The following is a 15,460-nucleotide window of genomic DNA, read 5'->3' on the forward strand; positions in this document are numbered from 1 at the left end:
AACTTATATGGTTCAAGTGCATAAGGGCGATGGTTCAACTTTATCTAGACATTCTTCTACAAACATTGTTATGAGTTGAATATGTCCCTGAAAATTCATATTGTGAAGTCCTAACCCTTAGTATCTAGAACGTAGACTTATTTTGAAATAAAGTCATTGCATGTTAAAATGATATTATGAGGGGGTGGTAATTCAATATGATCCATATCCCCCAAAATGTGAAATTTGATCATAGAGACAGTTACACATGGAGGATAGACACTGTGAGAGAGCATGTGATAATAAAGGCAGAAGGGGTGGTGTTTCTACAAGCCAGGAAACCAACCGTGCTGACACCTCAATCTTGTAGCTGTGGCCTTCAAAACTATGAAACAAAATATTTTTGTTATGTAAGGCATGCGATTTGTGTAGTTTGTTATGGCAGCCCTAGCGAACTAATACAAACATTATTCCTCTCTACCATGCTTTTGATAAAAATGTGTTGTGTTTTATCAGGATATATTATTTGAGAAACACATGGAGATGAGTGGTCTGTGTTGTGCCATAATTGCAGACACAGTATTTTGGTTTTCCTTTCTGCAACCCTACTTATATACTTCAAGAGCATTTTTTTTTAAATCATTTCATTCACTGGTATAATCCAAGCAACCTGAATGGTGTGTTTGGCATATGGTCAGTGCTCAATAAGTATTTGTTGCATGAATGACTGAATTCTCTTAGGAGAGTTGAAGGGTGTAATAGTTATTTCTTCTTGAGTAGACTGCTGTTCAACCGTATTACAAAAGTAGACCAAGGGAGTACTCACCAGCAGATCCAAAGATTTCCTAAGCAAATAATTATGGGTCAGCTCTGTAAAAAGAAGAAAATTATATTGAATCTCTAAATTCCCAAGTTAAACAGAATATATAAGAATGCTATTTTCCAGCTTGTATTTCCATATGTCCATCATTGAACCCTAATATAGGAAGGAATATTGATAAATTAAAGCAACAATGGAAGGTAAACCTAGAAAATTTCTGCAAAGTACCTTCTTGTATTCATTTAGAAAATGCTCTAGGCAAACCTTTTACTCATCTGTCTCTCCTGAGGATACAAAGGATTGGAGTTACACAGTCCAACACATCATCAAAAGGTACATGTTAAATCAACTGTTGATACCTCATTCAAAAATAAAAGCATGGATTCATCCCATTTTGGAACAATTGCTAAGCTGAAAACAAAAAAAGCAATTCATATATTCAGTTTCTACAGTTGCACTATTGTAATAGAAATGGGGTAACAAATATATTAATTTGATCTGCCATTGTGGGCTAGAAAAGAATCTTGAAATCGGGACTGTTGACTACCTGACTTAGGAATGCATCTAAAGGGAAGAAAACACATCACTTGTTAAAGTTTGGAAGTTGTTATCATCTAATTTTCTGATTTGTCATTCTGATTTTTCATGATAATCCCATTTCATAATTTACTTTAGAGAAACTTTTGTAAAGAATTTATGCTGAATTTGTACAACTTAATGCCTGTTCCTGAAAACAAAGATATTTTAAAAATCAATAAATGCTGAGAGTAATATTATATTATTTAATGGTATTTGGGGTTATAATAAGAAACTGAAGTGATCAGAGGTGGATTAGACATGCATAAATTTCATTGCTTTTCAATTAAATTATAATAATAATAATGACAATGTTAGAAATGTGTTTTATTTAATTCTGGGTAAAGGTTCCTAACATTTTTAAAAACTATTCAGGACAAGTAGTAGTTTACCATCAATGAAAATCATCAAACGATCTAGTTTCTATGTTAATTTGAAAAGAATTTTAAATTTATGTAGGCCAATGGTATGTAAATACATACTTTTCATATGAAAACACTATAATAAGTGTCAAAACATATATGAAAAATAATTGTCAAGACCATGGAATATTTAAATATACAAACAATAATAATACAAGATACAAGTAATTGTTCATGTTTTATGGATGAAGATAAGAATAAAGATATTAGTGAGGATTGTTATAAGGAAGTGATTGACAGTCAGGCATATTTGAGTGCAATTATTGGCTGTACTGACAATTAATTTAACCTGATCATATTATTTTACTTCTTGGAAATTTAGTTTTCCTATATTGACAATGGAGGAAAATAATGTTTTATATAGTCATGTGTGTGTGTGAGTATTAGGGGTATATGCAATCCTTGGTGTCTTAGATCTGACTTTTTAATACCTATGAGCTTTTCATATCAACATTAATATTAACTGTCATAGCAAAGGCCCAAGAGATAGAGTTTCTAATCCAAGTGGGTCTTCAGCATGGAGGAAGGTCCTTAAAACAAGATATGGGAGCAAGTGAGATTAGCTATTCTATGGAAAAATACAAAGTGATGGCAATATAGAGATGGACCAAGTAAAATCTTAGTTCTTAAGAAACTACATCTTTATTTTTTTTTCATTTTCACCAATAACTTTATTTATTTGGATACATTGAGTATGTTGGCTCTCTCTCTCTGTTGACTTCTAGAGGCTGGGGTGCTGCTAAACATCTTCCAATGCACAAGAAAGCCCCACAGCAAAGATTTATTAGGCCAAAATATCAATAGTACCAAGAAACCTTCTGGATTTCCAGAACCTTCATAAACCACTCTTGACAATCAGTGACAGCATCTTCTCCATACCCTGAACAAATCTTTTTTCTTTTTTCAATTCAGTTGCATTTTTATGTTCCTTGAAATAATAAAGCATAATACACTGAAAATGTTGCCTATTTTCTTCCATCTTTAATATTAAATGGCTGCATAAAAATTCACCAATTTTAATGTTTTTTTTAAGTTTATTTACTTTTTAAATACATTTGTCTCTGCCTCCCCCCCCACCACTTTCCCTTGCCTCCTTCCTCCTTCCCTCCCTCAGCTCTTCCCCTTTGGTTTTGTCCATGAGTCCTTGCTATATGTTCCTTGACTTCCCCCTTCCCTTCCCTTTCTCTGCTCCCCCTTCCCTCTTGTCTCTATTGGTTTCTTTTCCTTTCAGTGTTGCTGGTCATATTTTCCTTGCATCTTTGCATTGTTGGTTAGATTCCGCTTATAGGTGAGATCATATGGTATTTATCTTTCACCTCATGACTTATTTTGCTTAGCATAATGCTCTCCAGTTCCATTCATGCTGTCGCGAAGTTTAGTAGTTCTTTTTTTCTTTCTGCTGCATAGTATTCCATTGTGTATATGTACCATAATATTTTGATCCAATCATCTACTGATGGGCATTTAGGTTGCTTCCAACACTTGGCAATTGTCAATTGTGCTGCTGTGAACATTGGGGTGCATAGGTTCTTTTGTATTGGCATTTTGGTGTTCTTAGGGTATAGTCCCAGCAGGGGAATCCCTGGATCAATGGGCAGTTCCATTTTCAGCTTTCTGAGGAAATTCCACACTGCTTTCCATAGTGGCTGCACCAGTCTGCATTCCCACCAACAGTGGATTAGGGTTCCCTTATCTCCTCAGCCTCGCCAACACCTATTGTTTGTTGATCTGTTTATGATGGCCATTCTGACCGGTGTGAGGTGATACCTCATGGTGGTTTTGATCTGCATTTCTCTGATGGCTAGTGATGCTGAGCATCCTTTCAAATGCCTCTGGGCCCTCTGTATCTCCTCCTTAGAAAAGTATCTGCCCAGGTCCTTTGCCCATTTTTTGATTGTATCATTTGTCTTCTTGGAGTGGAGTCAAGTGAGTTCTTTATAGATCTTGGAGATCAAACCTCTATCTGATGTATCATTAGCGAATATATTTTCCCATAGGGTTGGCTCCCTTTTCATTTTGCTGATGTTTTCTTTCGCCATGCAGAAGCTTCTTATTTTGATGAGGTCCCACTTGTTTATTCTTTCCTTTATGTCCCTTGCTTTAGGAGACATATCAGTGAAAAAATTGCTGCCTGGGATATCTGAGAGTTTCCTGCCAATGTTCTCCTCTAGGACTTTGATGGTGTTGCGACTTATATTTAAGTCTTTTATCCATCTTGAGTTTATTTTTGTGTATAGTGTCAGCTGATGATCCAACTTCAATTTTTTGCGTGTAGCCGTCCAGCTCTCCCAACACCATTTGTTGAAGAGTCTATTATTGCTCCATTTTATGCTTCTGCCCCCTTTGTCAAATATTAGATGTCCATAGAGACCTGGGCTTATTTCTGGGCTTTCTATTCTGGTCCACTGGTCTATGGGTCTGTTCTTGTGCCAGGACCAGATTGTTTTGAGTATGGTGGCTTTGTAGTAGAGTTTGATGTCCGGTATTGTGATCCCTCCTACTTTGTGTTTCTTTCTCAAAATTGCTGTGGCTATTCGGGGTCGTTTATGGTTCCATATAAATTTTTGAAATGTCTGTTCTATTTCTGTGAAATCCGTCATTGGTATCTTAATAGGAATTGCGTTGAATCTATAAATTGCTTTGGGTAGTATGGACATTTTGATGATATTAATTCTTCCAATCCATGAGCACGGTATATGCTTCCATTTATTTGTGTCTTCCTTAATTTCTTTTTTCAATGTTGTATAGTTTTCTGCATACAGGTCTTTTGTGCCTTTGGTTAAATTTATGCCTAGGTACTTTATTTTATTTCTTGCTATATTGAATGGTATTTTTTTTCTGATTTCTTCTTCTTCTACTGCATTGCTCGTGTACAAAAACGCCTTTGATATCTGAATGTTGACTTTGTATCCTGCTGTTTTGCGAAATTCACTTATTAGGATGAGGAGTTTTTTGGTAGAGTCTACAGGGTTCTCTATGTACACTATCATGTCATCTGCAAACAATAATAGTTTTACTTTCTCCTTTCCTATTTGGATGCCTTTTATCTCTTTCTCTTGTCTGACCGCTGTGGCTAGGACTTCCAATACGATGTTGAAAAGAAGCGGTGAGAGCGGACATCCTTGTCGTGTTCCCGATCGTAGTGGAAAAGCTTGCAGTTTTTGCCCGTTGAGTATGATGTTAGCTGTAGGTTTTTCATATATGGCCTTTATTACGTTGAAGAATGCCCCATTTATTCCCATTTTGCTGAGTGTTTTGATCATAAATGGGTGCTGTACCTTATCGAATGCTTTTTCTGCATCTATCGAGATGATCATGTGGTTTTTGTCTTTTCTTTTATTTATGTGATGCATCACATTTACTGATTTGCGTATATTGAACCATCCCTGCATCCCTGGGATGAATCCCACTTGATCGTGGTGGATAATCTTTTTCATGTATTGCTGGATGCGGTTTGCCAATATTTTGTTGAGGATTTTAGCATCTATCTTCATCAGCGAAATTAGCCTGTAGTTTTCTTTCTTTGTAGGGTCTTTATCTGGTTTTGGGATCAGGGTGATACTGGCCTCATAGAAGGCGTCTGGGAGTCTTCCCTCCTCTTGGATTTTTTGGAATAGTCTGAGAAGGACAGGGGTTAGCTCTTCCTTAAATGTTTTGTAAAATTCTCCTGGGAAACCGTCTGACCCTGGGCTTTTGTGTGCTGGGAGTTTCTTGATTACTGCTTCAATTTCCCCAGCTGTTATCGGTCTGTTCAAGCTTTCTGTTTCTTCCTCCTTCAGTGTTGGAAGATTATACTTTTCTAAAAATTTGTCCATTTCATCAAGATTTTCAGATTTCTTGGCATATAATTGTTCATAATAGTTTCTGATGATCCTTTGTATTTCTGTGGTATCCGTTGTTATTTCTCCTCTTTCATTTCTGATATTATTAATTTGGCTCCTCTCCCTTTTTGTCTTGATGAGTCTGCTTAATGGCTTGTCAACTTTATTAATCTTTTCAAAGAACCAGCTTCTGGATTGGTTGGTCATCTGAATTGTTCTTTTTGTCTCTATGTCATTCAATTCTGCTCTTATCTTGACTATTTCCTTCCTTCTACTTGCTCTGGGATTTATTTGTTGTTGTTTCTCCAGTTCTTGAAGTTGTAGTGTTAGGTCTTTTATTTGAAATGTTTCTATCTTTTTTTGTAAGCCTGTATTGCTATGAACTTCCCTCTCAGGACCGCCTTTGCTGTGTCCCATAGGTTTTGAACACTTGTCTGTTCATTTTCATTTGTTTCCAGAAATTTTTTGATTTCTTCTCTTATCTCATTATTGACCCATTCATTGTTTAATAGTTTACTGTTCAGTCTCCATGAGTTTGCAAGTTTTTGAAGTTTCTCTTTGAGGTTGATTTCGAGTTTCAAGGGCTTGTGGTCTGAGAAAAAGTTTGGTATTATTTCAATTTTCCTGAATTTGCTGAGGCTTGCTTTGTGTCCTATCATGTGGTCTATCTTTGAAAAACTGCCATGAGCATTTGAAAAGAATGTGTATTTTTCTTCTTTGGGATGTAAGGTTCTATATATGTCAGTTAAGTCTCTTTGAGTCAGTGTGTCATTCAGCGCCACAATATGTTTATTAATGTTTTGTTTGGAAGATCTGTCCATTTTTGACAGTGGGGTGTTGAAATCCCCTACTATCAGTGTGTTGCTGTCTATATCTTTTTTGAAGTCATCCAACAATTTCCTTATAAACTTGGGGGCTCCTATATTGGGAGCATATAAGTTTACAATGTTGATGTCTTCTTGATAGATTCTTCCTTTAAGTATGATAAAGTGCCCCTCTGGGTCTCTCTTTATGGCCTTTGTTTTGGAATCTACTTTGTCTGATACAAGTATGGCAACCCCCGCCTTTTTCTCCTGCCCATTTGCTTGGAATATTTTTTTCCATCCCTTTACTTTCAATCTGTGTAGGTCTCTTGCTCTGAGGTGGGTCTCTTGTAGGCAGCATATGTGTGGGTCATGTTTTCTTATCCATTCAGCTATCCTGTGTCTTTTGATCGGGGCATTTAGTCCATTCACATTGAGAGATATTACTGATAGAAACTTACTCATCTTTTCTCTTTGTACCTGTGTTCTTCTCTGTCTCATTCTTTTCCTTCATCTGCTTAAACCAGTCCCCTTAGCATATCTTGGAGTGCTGGTTTGGTAGAGATGTATTCTTTTAGCCTTCTTTTGTCTGGGAAACTCTGTATTTCCCCTTCTATTTTAATGGAGAGCCTAGCTGGGTAGAGCAGCCTTGGCTGTAGGCCCTTGCTTTTCATAGCTTGGAATATTTGAAGAAACTACATCTTTAAAATGAATGAAATTACCAAATATGAATTGTAAAAGAAGTTTTATTTTAACTCTATCCCTAATACACAAAATACATACAGAGTGGGATGAACTGAGTACATAGTACAAATGAAAAGAAATAGATAGTTCTGAGGGCAATAGCAAATTTCAACAGGAAGCCTTAAAAGAAGTTTTGAGAGACAAAATAATAGGAAGGCTATGGATTAAACTAAAAACCCAGCCACTTTGGCCTGTGTAGAATAATTAGCAACTAGGATGGATCCCATAATTGATTCAGAAGTCATCAGTTCATGTAGGAAGAAACACATACATTGTTTACAAGTAAATTAGAAAGGTTAATTCATTTTTTTTGAAGTCTATCAAACTAATAGAGGTATTCAGCCACAAAGGAAGTTTAATAAGATTTGGCAACCAGGAGCAGGTATGAATCCCACTGCCAAAACTCATATGATTGTTGTGTCCAAAATTTGGATGTGAAGCAAAAACTTTAACTTGACTACATGTTTAGAAAACGAACACCAATGTCCACCACATGTTTGTGCCTGAAATTTTCACTATGTCCCTCCTATTAAGAAACAGAAAGAGAAGAAATTATACTACAATTTATGACAACATTTTGTGAGGCCAGGCATCTTGCACAGTCATCTCCCACTTGGAAAGATGTAGTGCGGCATTTTTCAAGAAGATATATCCCTAAACTGAATTAGGTCCACTCCTTGATATTAGTTTGATGTTATGTTGACCAGTAAGTCCTCGGGTGAAATGTTCAAGGGAGCCTATGGGAAAGCTTTCAATTTCCGACCAAAGAGGATAGACGCAATTCGTAGCATTTTTTCAGTTCATTCCTCTTCCCCTTACTTTTACCTTAAATATAGTTAATAGTCATTAGCAATAATCTAGAGAATATGAGGGAAAGATTATACTAGCCTGATAAAGTGAGCTGGCAAGATTTTTCCTCTTTTATATAAACTAGAATAATTTTATAGGATTGGGATTTTCTTTTTTACTGATCATTTCATAATATTGGCAGAGTATATGGATTTTTCAATGACTATTATTTAAACTGCTGATTCAATTTTGTGAGTATTGATAAGGAAATTCAAGTTTTATATGCGTGTTAACAAAGTTTTGGACATGTATACATTCCTGGAAGTTACCTATTTACATATTTTTAATTTACCATCAAGAAGTATTTTTATTTACTATCTATTCAACCTGTAGTTCTATTTTATTTTCTCAACATTATGTATTTCAGCTATATCTTATTTTTAGCTTGTCTTAAGGTTTTAAAGATAATATTAATCATTTCAAAGAACCAAATTTGGCTCCTTCTTCTTCCTCCTCCTTCTCTTCCTCTCTTTTCTTTTCTTCCTTCTTTTCTTTTTATGAGTATATATTTTTTGTATTTCAATAATTTATCCTCTGTAACCTACAATATATTTTTAGTTTCTAAATTTCACATTTAATGATAAAAATATTTCCATCCACTGTTTTATATAGAGCATATTAATTTTAGCTACAGTGTTTCCATTGTCATTCATCTAAAAATATACCAAATAATTTATTATTCCTCCTTTCATTATTTAAAGGAACTTATTATTTTTATTTTTAATAATGCCTTCCACTGTCATTAATACCTGGTATTTCCAGAAATAATGTTTCTGATAATAGTGCTAAATCAAAAATGTCCTGTAAGTTATCTAAATTTTCATGAATTCCTTTATAGTAGCATGAATATATATAGAGAGAGAGAGAGAGAAACAGAGAGAGAGCACACAAGAGAGTATAGAGTTATACAATTTAAAAAAAACAAGAGGGCGATATGCAGGAAAAGCAAGGCATTGTGTCAGAAGATACCATGTATTAACTCCATATCCCTGGCTATGTTGTTGAGTCTCATTGTTTTCTTATCAGAAACTTGCTTGTACTCATACTCTTCAGGTTTTGAGAGATTAAATTAGATAATTTATATAAAACTATTTTTCCAGCTATAAAGAACTGTGCAACTTTTATTATAACAAAAATGATGTGTTTCAGAAAGATGACAATCTTGAGATCTCAGTAAATACAATTGTTAGGTAACGGATATCACATTATTGATATTACGATGAAAAATAGAAAACTGAACCCATGTTCCTACTGTAAAAGAATGTGGTTCAGAAAATATAGTTTGAGATGTAAGGAAATGTTTTGCAGCAAAGCTCTTCACTAGCGGAGGTTATCAAAACTATGAAAGGTTTGAAGCTCTTTTCTATTTGCAAGTTAACAAGTTAGTTTCCCACTTTCTTGAGCTGTGAAAAGGACAAGACACTTGAGTCAGAGACGAAGAATGTCATTACTCTGAGACAGCAGGATGAGTTTCATGTTCACATCAGTTCCCCTTGCCCTGCCCCCAATCCTTGGGGCAACCTAGAGTACCCCAGTTGAAAGTGTATGCACAATGGGGCTATGAGCAAAGCTCTCCAACATTCCCTGAGAAAGGCATTATTTTTATGATCCTGAACAGAAAACAAAATATGCTTTCTGTTCTGGAAGGGGATATTCTACGTTCCAAGTCTATTTCCTATACAAATATTAATGAAATAATCTGGAGCACAAACTGTCAATGCTTCTTCACAAGATCATCAGAAATGTAAGACACCCATGGAGGATCATCTCTCAAAAGGAGTCTTTACTATACATCTATGCCCATTAATGGTATTTTTTTTTTGCAAATTTTATATGTATTTTATCTGAAGAGCATAAAAATTAAGACAGATCTTATATGGAATATTTTGAACATTAAGATTTCGATATTTATATTTATCACTATAACAATCTCACCTGAATAAAATGAGAAGAAAATCACAATTCATGACAAAGAATTTCTAAATGAAATGACATATACCATTTCCCCTATACCACATTTTCATCACAAAGCAAGTCACATTATCTATGACATTTCACCTCCCAGTGATGGAGTAAAAATGATCTAAATGAATGTCTTCTACTCGTATAGTCTGATAATACCAGATAATATGAATTACACATTTTCACAAAGGAATTGATGGCTTATTAAGAGCTTTATGGACACACATAGTACATAAAAGATTAATCCACATTAAAATATAAATCACTGACAAAAGCATGTCACCAGTCAGTATAATATTGCTAATTGCCCATTTCAAGGAAGATCCAAGTACAGAAATTTCCTTGACATTTTCCTCAGGCAAAGCAATTGAAAGAAATCTACTTAGTCTCTTTTGCAATTTCCCTTTTATCTAAAAGAACTTCATTTACAACCTCTTTATATAGTAATCCCACTGATTCTCAAGCTGGCTTCCTTCTTTTAATATGCTGTTAGAACTTTATAATTTTGCTTTCAAGACTACACCCTGGTGACTCTATTTATTTTCATTCTTCCTAACTTCTAGTTTTGTTTGCTTATGTAGAAATAGATTCAATAAAAGTTACCTAAAGAAAGAAACTTTGATATGCTTTCAGGATATGAATCTAAGACTTTAAACTGAAAAGTAACTAGATTGAAAGCAAATTCAAACTTGAATGGATTATAGACTTAAATTATTAGAAAAAAGAATTAATTCTGAATTGAGATTCTCTGAAATGCACTATGATATATTAGTCACCCAAAATTTTAAACTATAATTTGAATGATGATATCAATGGCTAAAAGCAATGAAAGATGTGTTTGAGGTATAATCTAAATACAGATTTACATAATTTCAAATGATGTCAATTTTGATGTGAATCTATAGCTATCATTGACTAGGAATATGTGTTAAATTTTTAAAACAAAATGCCCATGCTCAAGAACACCATAAGCTATTTCAATAGTGATTCTTGTATGACAGACCTGGGACATTTACTTGCCAGGAACAGTATGAGCCAGCAATGTGCTGAGAAACACATTATATCTAATTGAAATTTACACATCATTATTGAGAGCATCAAGTGCTGAAAAAAAGAAAATGATAATCTTTGATAAATCTCCAGTGGCCACCAGCTCGGAAAAAGTATTGATCTTTGTTGCTAGTATTCCAACTTTACTTGAAGAAAAAATATGCAGAACAAGTGTTAACTATATAATTTCACTGATATGTGGAACGCAGAGAAAATAAATGAAAAAACAAAATAAAAAGAGACTCATAGATAGAACAGACTGATGGTTGCCAGAAAGAAGAGGATTGGCAGGCTGGGTGTAAAAGGTAAAGGAATTAAGAAGTACTAATTGGTAATACAAAATAGTGAAGGGGTGAAAGTAAACCATTAAAAAGAGAGTCAATAATATTGTAATAACTATGTATTGTGCCAGATGAGGGCTTCAAATATCAGGTGGGATCATTTTGTAAAGTATATTCTGTTCTATCACTCTGCTATACATCTCTGAAACTAAAACAAAATATTAAATGTGAATTCTAATTAAAAATAAGATTAATAAATAATAAAATATTTGAAGCCAGGAGTAAGGAAAAGAGACTAGGCTTAATAAGAATTACTAAAAAAAATAATAAAATAAAGAAGTCATATACAAGTAGTTTCCAACAAAAATTTATGAAGACTATTCTAATAGTGAGAAAGTTTAGCATTATAATGATGGAATGGATTGCTTTCTTAGAAATTATTATCAGCAAGGTTGTTCGATATCTGCTAAATTATTGCTCAACAATATCTCATGACTCTTTCTTGCCAGAAGTGGTGTGTGAACATCTCAACACTGACATTTTGTAATTCTGTGACAGTTAATATGTCATAGAATTGAAAACTTGTACAGAAAAGAAAGTTAACTTTCTTTTTTTCTTATTTTTTATTTTGTCAAATGATATAAAGTAATATTTTTTCAAAACAAAGCTATAAATACTGGTCATTGGTCAAAGGAGCATATTAACATAAAATTATTACAATAATTCAGTTTTTTAAAAGTTTTCTTTAAATACTTCTTTGGGAACAGGACACTTCATTCCTAGTCAGTTAAGAGAAACATTTTTAACAGTACAGAGTACTTTATTTTTTAGACATATATCGCCATGAATTCCTTGGAAATGGGTTCCAGAAGCTCAGACTCCTTTTCATTGGTTTTTACATTCTGTGCTTTTCTGGAGGAAAGAGACTGGTTCTCCAATTGAGCCCAGGTACCTTTATATTTGGCTTCCTTCTTTTTCTGACGATTTTCCTTCACACATTTCAGGAAGCTATCTTAACTTTTAGAGTGCTTAATATGCTCAATATCTACATTAATTCTTTTGGCAAGAATCTTGCCCTTAACTTGTTTGTGCACAACAATGCCAACTACATGCTGGGTGACATTTCAGACTCTTCCCGTTTTCCCATGGTAACATTCATAGAGCATTTTTTTTTTAAATAGTGCCCATTCCCTTGATGTCTACAATATCACGTTTCCTGGGGATTCACATGTATGTGGCCAAAGGGACAACTCCACGTTTTCTAAAAGGCCCAGGGAATAGCACGTCCCTCTTCTCTTATGTTGGTTATTTTGTAAGCCACTGCAGGATGGCGGTTCCAGACTAAAGAATAATTAGTTCATTTTTTGCACTTAGATTGATATTCTTAAATGACCATTACAATAAAATGGTCAAGTTTCAGTCAATATTTTTAAAAAGTCACCAAGAGAAAATTAAACATGTGGAGGTATAAAAATTTTTAACTGTTTTTTACACAGTGGTGGGTAATAACAATATTATTTAAGACTAGTAATCTTAAAAGAAGCCTGAATTTGTAAGATTAAACAAATTGGTCTATAATCCTTCTTGCCTATCAAGATATGTTCTTAGAGGGTGACCTCTTTCTTGTGTCCTCCGGTGGCATAAATTCCTCCACTTCTCTTAGAGAGGTTGATGCCTTGCTAGTCTCTGCATCACCGCTTTCCACCTCACACAACCTCTGGCCCTATAATAATGTTAGACCCGTGCTACAAAGCTCTCATGGCCACTACTTACTATTTACCAGAGGCCTAGAGAGTGAACACGGGGAACAACAGCCCACAGTACCCTCAGCATATAGTTTCTCCTTTACAGCACTGGTCGATAAAGCAGAAACACCTTTGTTTTAATTAATGGTTGTTTTAGTTACCTGTTGGTTCATAAAACATCATCTCACAATTTAACAGTTTAAGAGAGCAAACATACAGTTTCGGAGGGTCAGGAATCCAAGTGTCACTTAGTGGGTTCCCTGTGGCTCAAGGTCTCATGAGGTTTTTTAGTTACACTGTTGGAAGGACTGTGGACATACCTTAAAGCTCGAGCAGGGAAATGTATCTGCTTCTAAACTCCCCCTCATGGTTGCTGGCTGGCTTCAATCCCTTGTTACCTGCATAGCTGCACGGAGCTGTTTTATGACAAGGCAGCCAGCTATCCCACAATAGGACAGTTGGATCCCACCTGGGCAAACAATCCAAGAGACAATGAGAAAAGCGAGCCAAGATAAAATCATAGTTTTTTGTTTGTTTGTTTGTTTTGCTTAATCTCAAAAATCGCTTCTGCGTTACCATATTGGCGCTGAGTCAGTAAATCCAGGCCATACTCAAGGTGAGAGGAGGAGACAAGGCTATGCATGACATGAAGTTGGGGTTAGTGATAGCCATCCTAGAGTCTGCTTACCAGAGTGACCTTTTAATTTTTAATCTCAGAGTACTCAGGGTCTGCACACAAGAATACGCAGCTCTCAGTGAAATCCATGCTTTATGAAAAACAAGGGAATTAGTATTCATGAGTTATTCTTCAAGGAGAACCACAATCTTACCACACACTGAGGTGTTCACACGTTCCTTACTAAGAATACCCTGTGTAGCCATTCTCTAATATTATTCAATAAGAAATCAAAATTGGCATTTAGTAAACAAAGATTTATTTTTAATGTAAGGAAAATATAACCTATTAACATAGGTATTTTCTTGAGTATCTTTGTCTACATATATTTTATTCCCACATGACTAAAACCAACTTACATTTCATTTTCATCAAGTTAACTCTTTTTTTCAGAAAATTAGGAGAATTTAAAATTGATCAGAAGAGGACAGTTCTTCATACTCTCAGTTTTGCTGCTGTTCTTGCTTTCACTTTGCTGTCTGATTCCAACAACCATGTACCCTCATACCTTGCACGTCCTTCAGCACTACATTCAGTATAAGCTAACTCAATATATATCAAACATTCTGCTACACATATTACCTGCTGTTAATTGATTAGCTATGATATCTTTTACCTGGCTGGTTGAATCTCTATATTGTGCTTTAGAGTCTGACATGTTTTATTTATTCTACATGCAACTTAACAAGGAGAATATTGCTGTGTATTTAATAATGTTGCTGTTAACAATATGTATACATATTCTGATAGTTTGCAAACCTTAATTTAATACTTTTTATATTAAATAATGACAATGAAATCAATAATTAAATATTACCATTTTATGATCATGAAAACATAAGGTTGATATCTATATAGCACAGTTATTTAAACACAGATTTTGTCCACTGCATACTTTAAGGTCTATATAACTAAATAGCTACATTATATAAGATTAGACTAAAAGAATTATAAAACAGCTTTATAAGTAAAGGGAGCTTATTTTGTTTCCTTTTAATAAAATATAAATGTCTAGAAGGAAGCTTGTTTCGGAGAAAACTTGGTTTAAACGAGCTATTTAAAATGGTGGAACAGTATAGGAAATGGAGAAGCCAAAGAACTTATAAGCAGGACTCATGGACATGAACTAAGGGGGGGGGGGGAATTCTGGTGGGAGGGGGCTGCAGGGCAGAGGGGGATAAAAAAGAGAAAAAAGAGGGAAAACTGTAATAGCATAATCAATAAAGTATATTTAAAAGCCATACACCCTTATAATATTTTTGGTAAGTATAATTCATACATTCTATACTGAAAAATGCAAGCAGCACTCACTGTTGGAAAAGCTTCTTGATTTTTGAAATGTTAGACTCTTCTTAATGTCCGCAGCGCTCCTTGTTGTCGCGCTCTGCGCCAGGAATCTTAGCATGACATCCACTAATGACATTGCTAGAAAGAACAAAAGCTGAGGCCGGAGTCCCAGGATAAACGTTAAGGAAATTCAGTAGACGATTTAAATTGCTCTAATCAATTCAGTAAAGTGGGCATTAGAATGTGGTATTTAAGCAGTAAATGAATTTTTTAAATGGTCCACACTTTAAATGGAACTTCTTGGATGCACAGAGGATTCTAATTCATTTTCTTTAAAAAACAAAAAAACACACCACTATTTTTATTTAACTTTTTAATCCATGAAGCTTCTCATATATAAAATAACATTACCAAAAATTTCAAATCAGTCATTTTATGTATATGA

General features: G+C 34.6%; 1 pseudogene; it reads right to left on the minus strand.

The window, feature by feature from the left end:
• Positions 1 to 12,134: 12,134 nt before the first annotated feature.
• Positions 12,135 to 15,151, minus strand: LOC129074712 (60S ribosomal protein L21-like; annotated as a pseudogene).
• Positions 15,152 to 15,460: the final 309 nt, after the last annotated feature.

This window comes from Pteronotus mesoamericanus, unplaced genomic scaffold, assembly GCF_021234165.1.
Source record: "Pteronotus mesoamericanus isolate MK-2021 breed Mesoamerican mustached bat unplaced genomic scaffold, CSHL_Meso_final contig_50, whole genome shotgun sequence".
Lineage (NCBI taxonomy): Eukaryota > Metazoa > Chordata > Mammalia > Chiroptera > Mormoopidae > Pteronotus > Pteronotus mesoamericanus.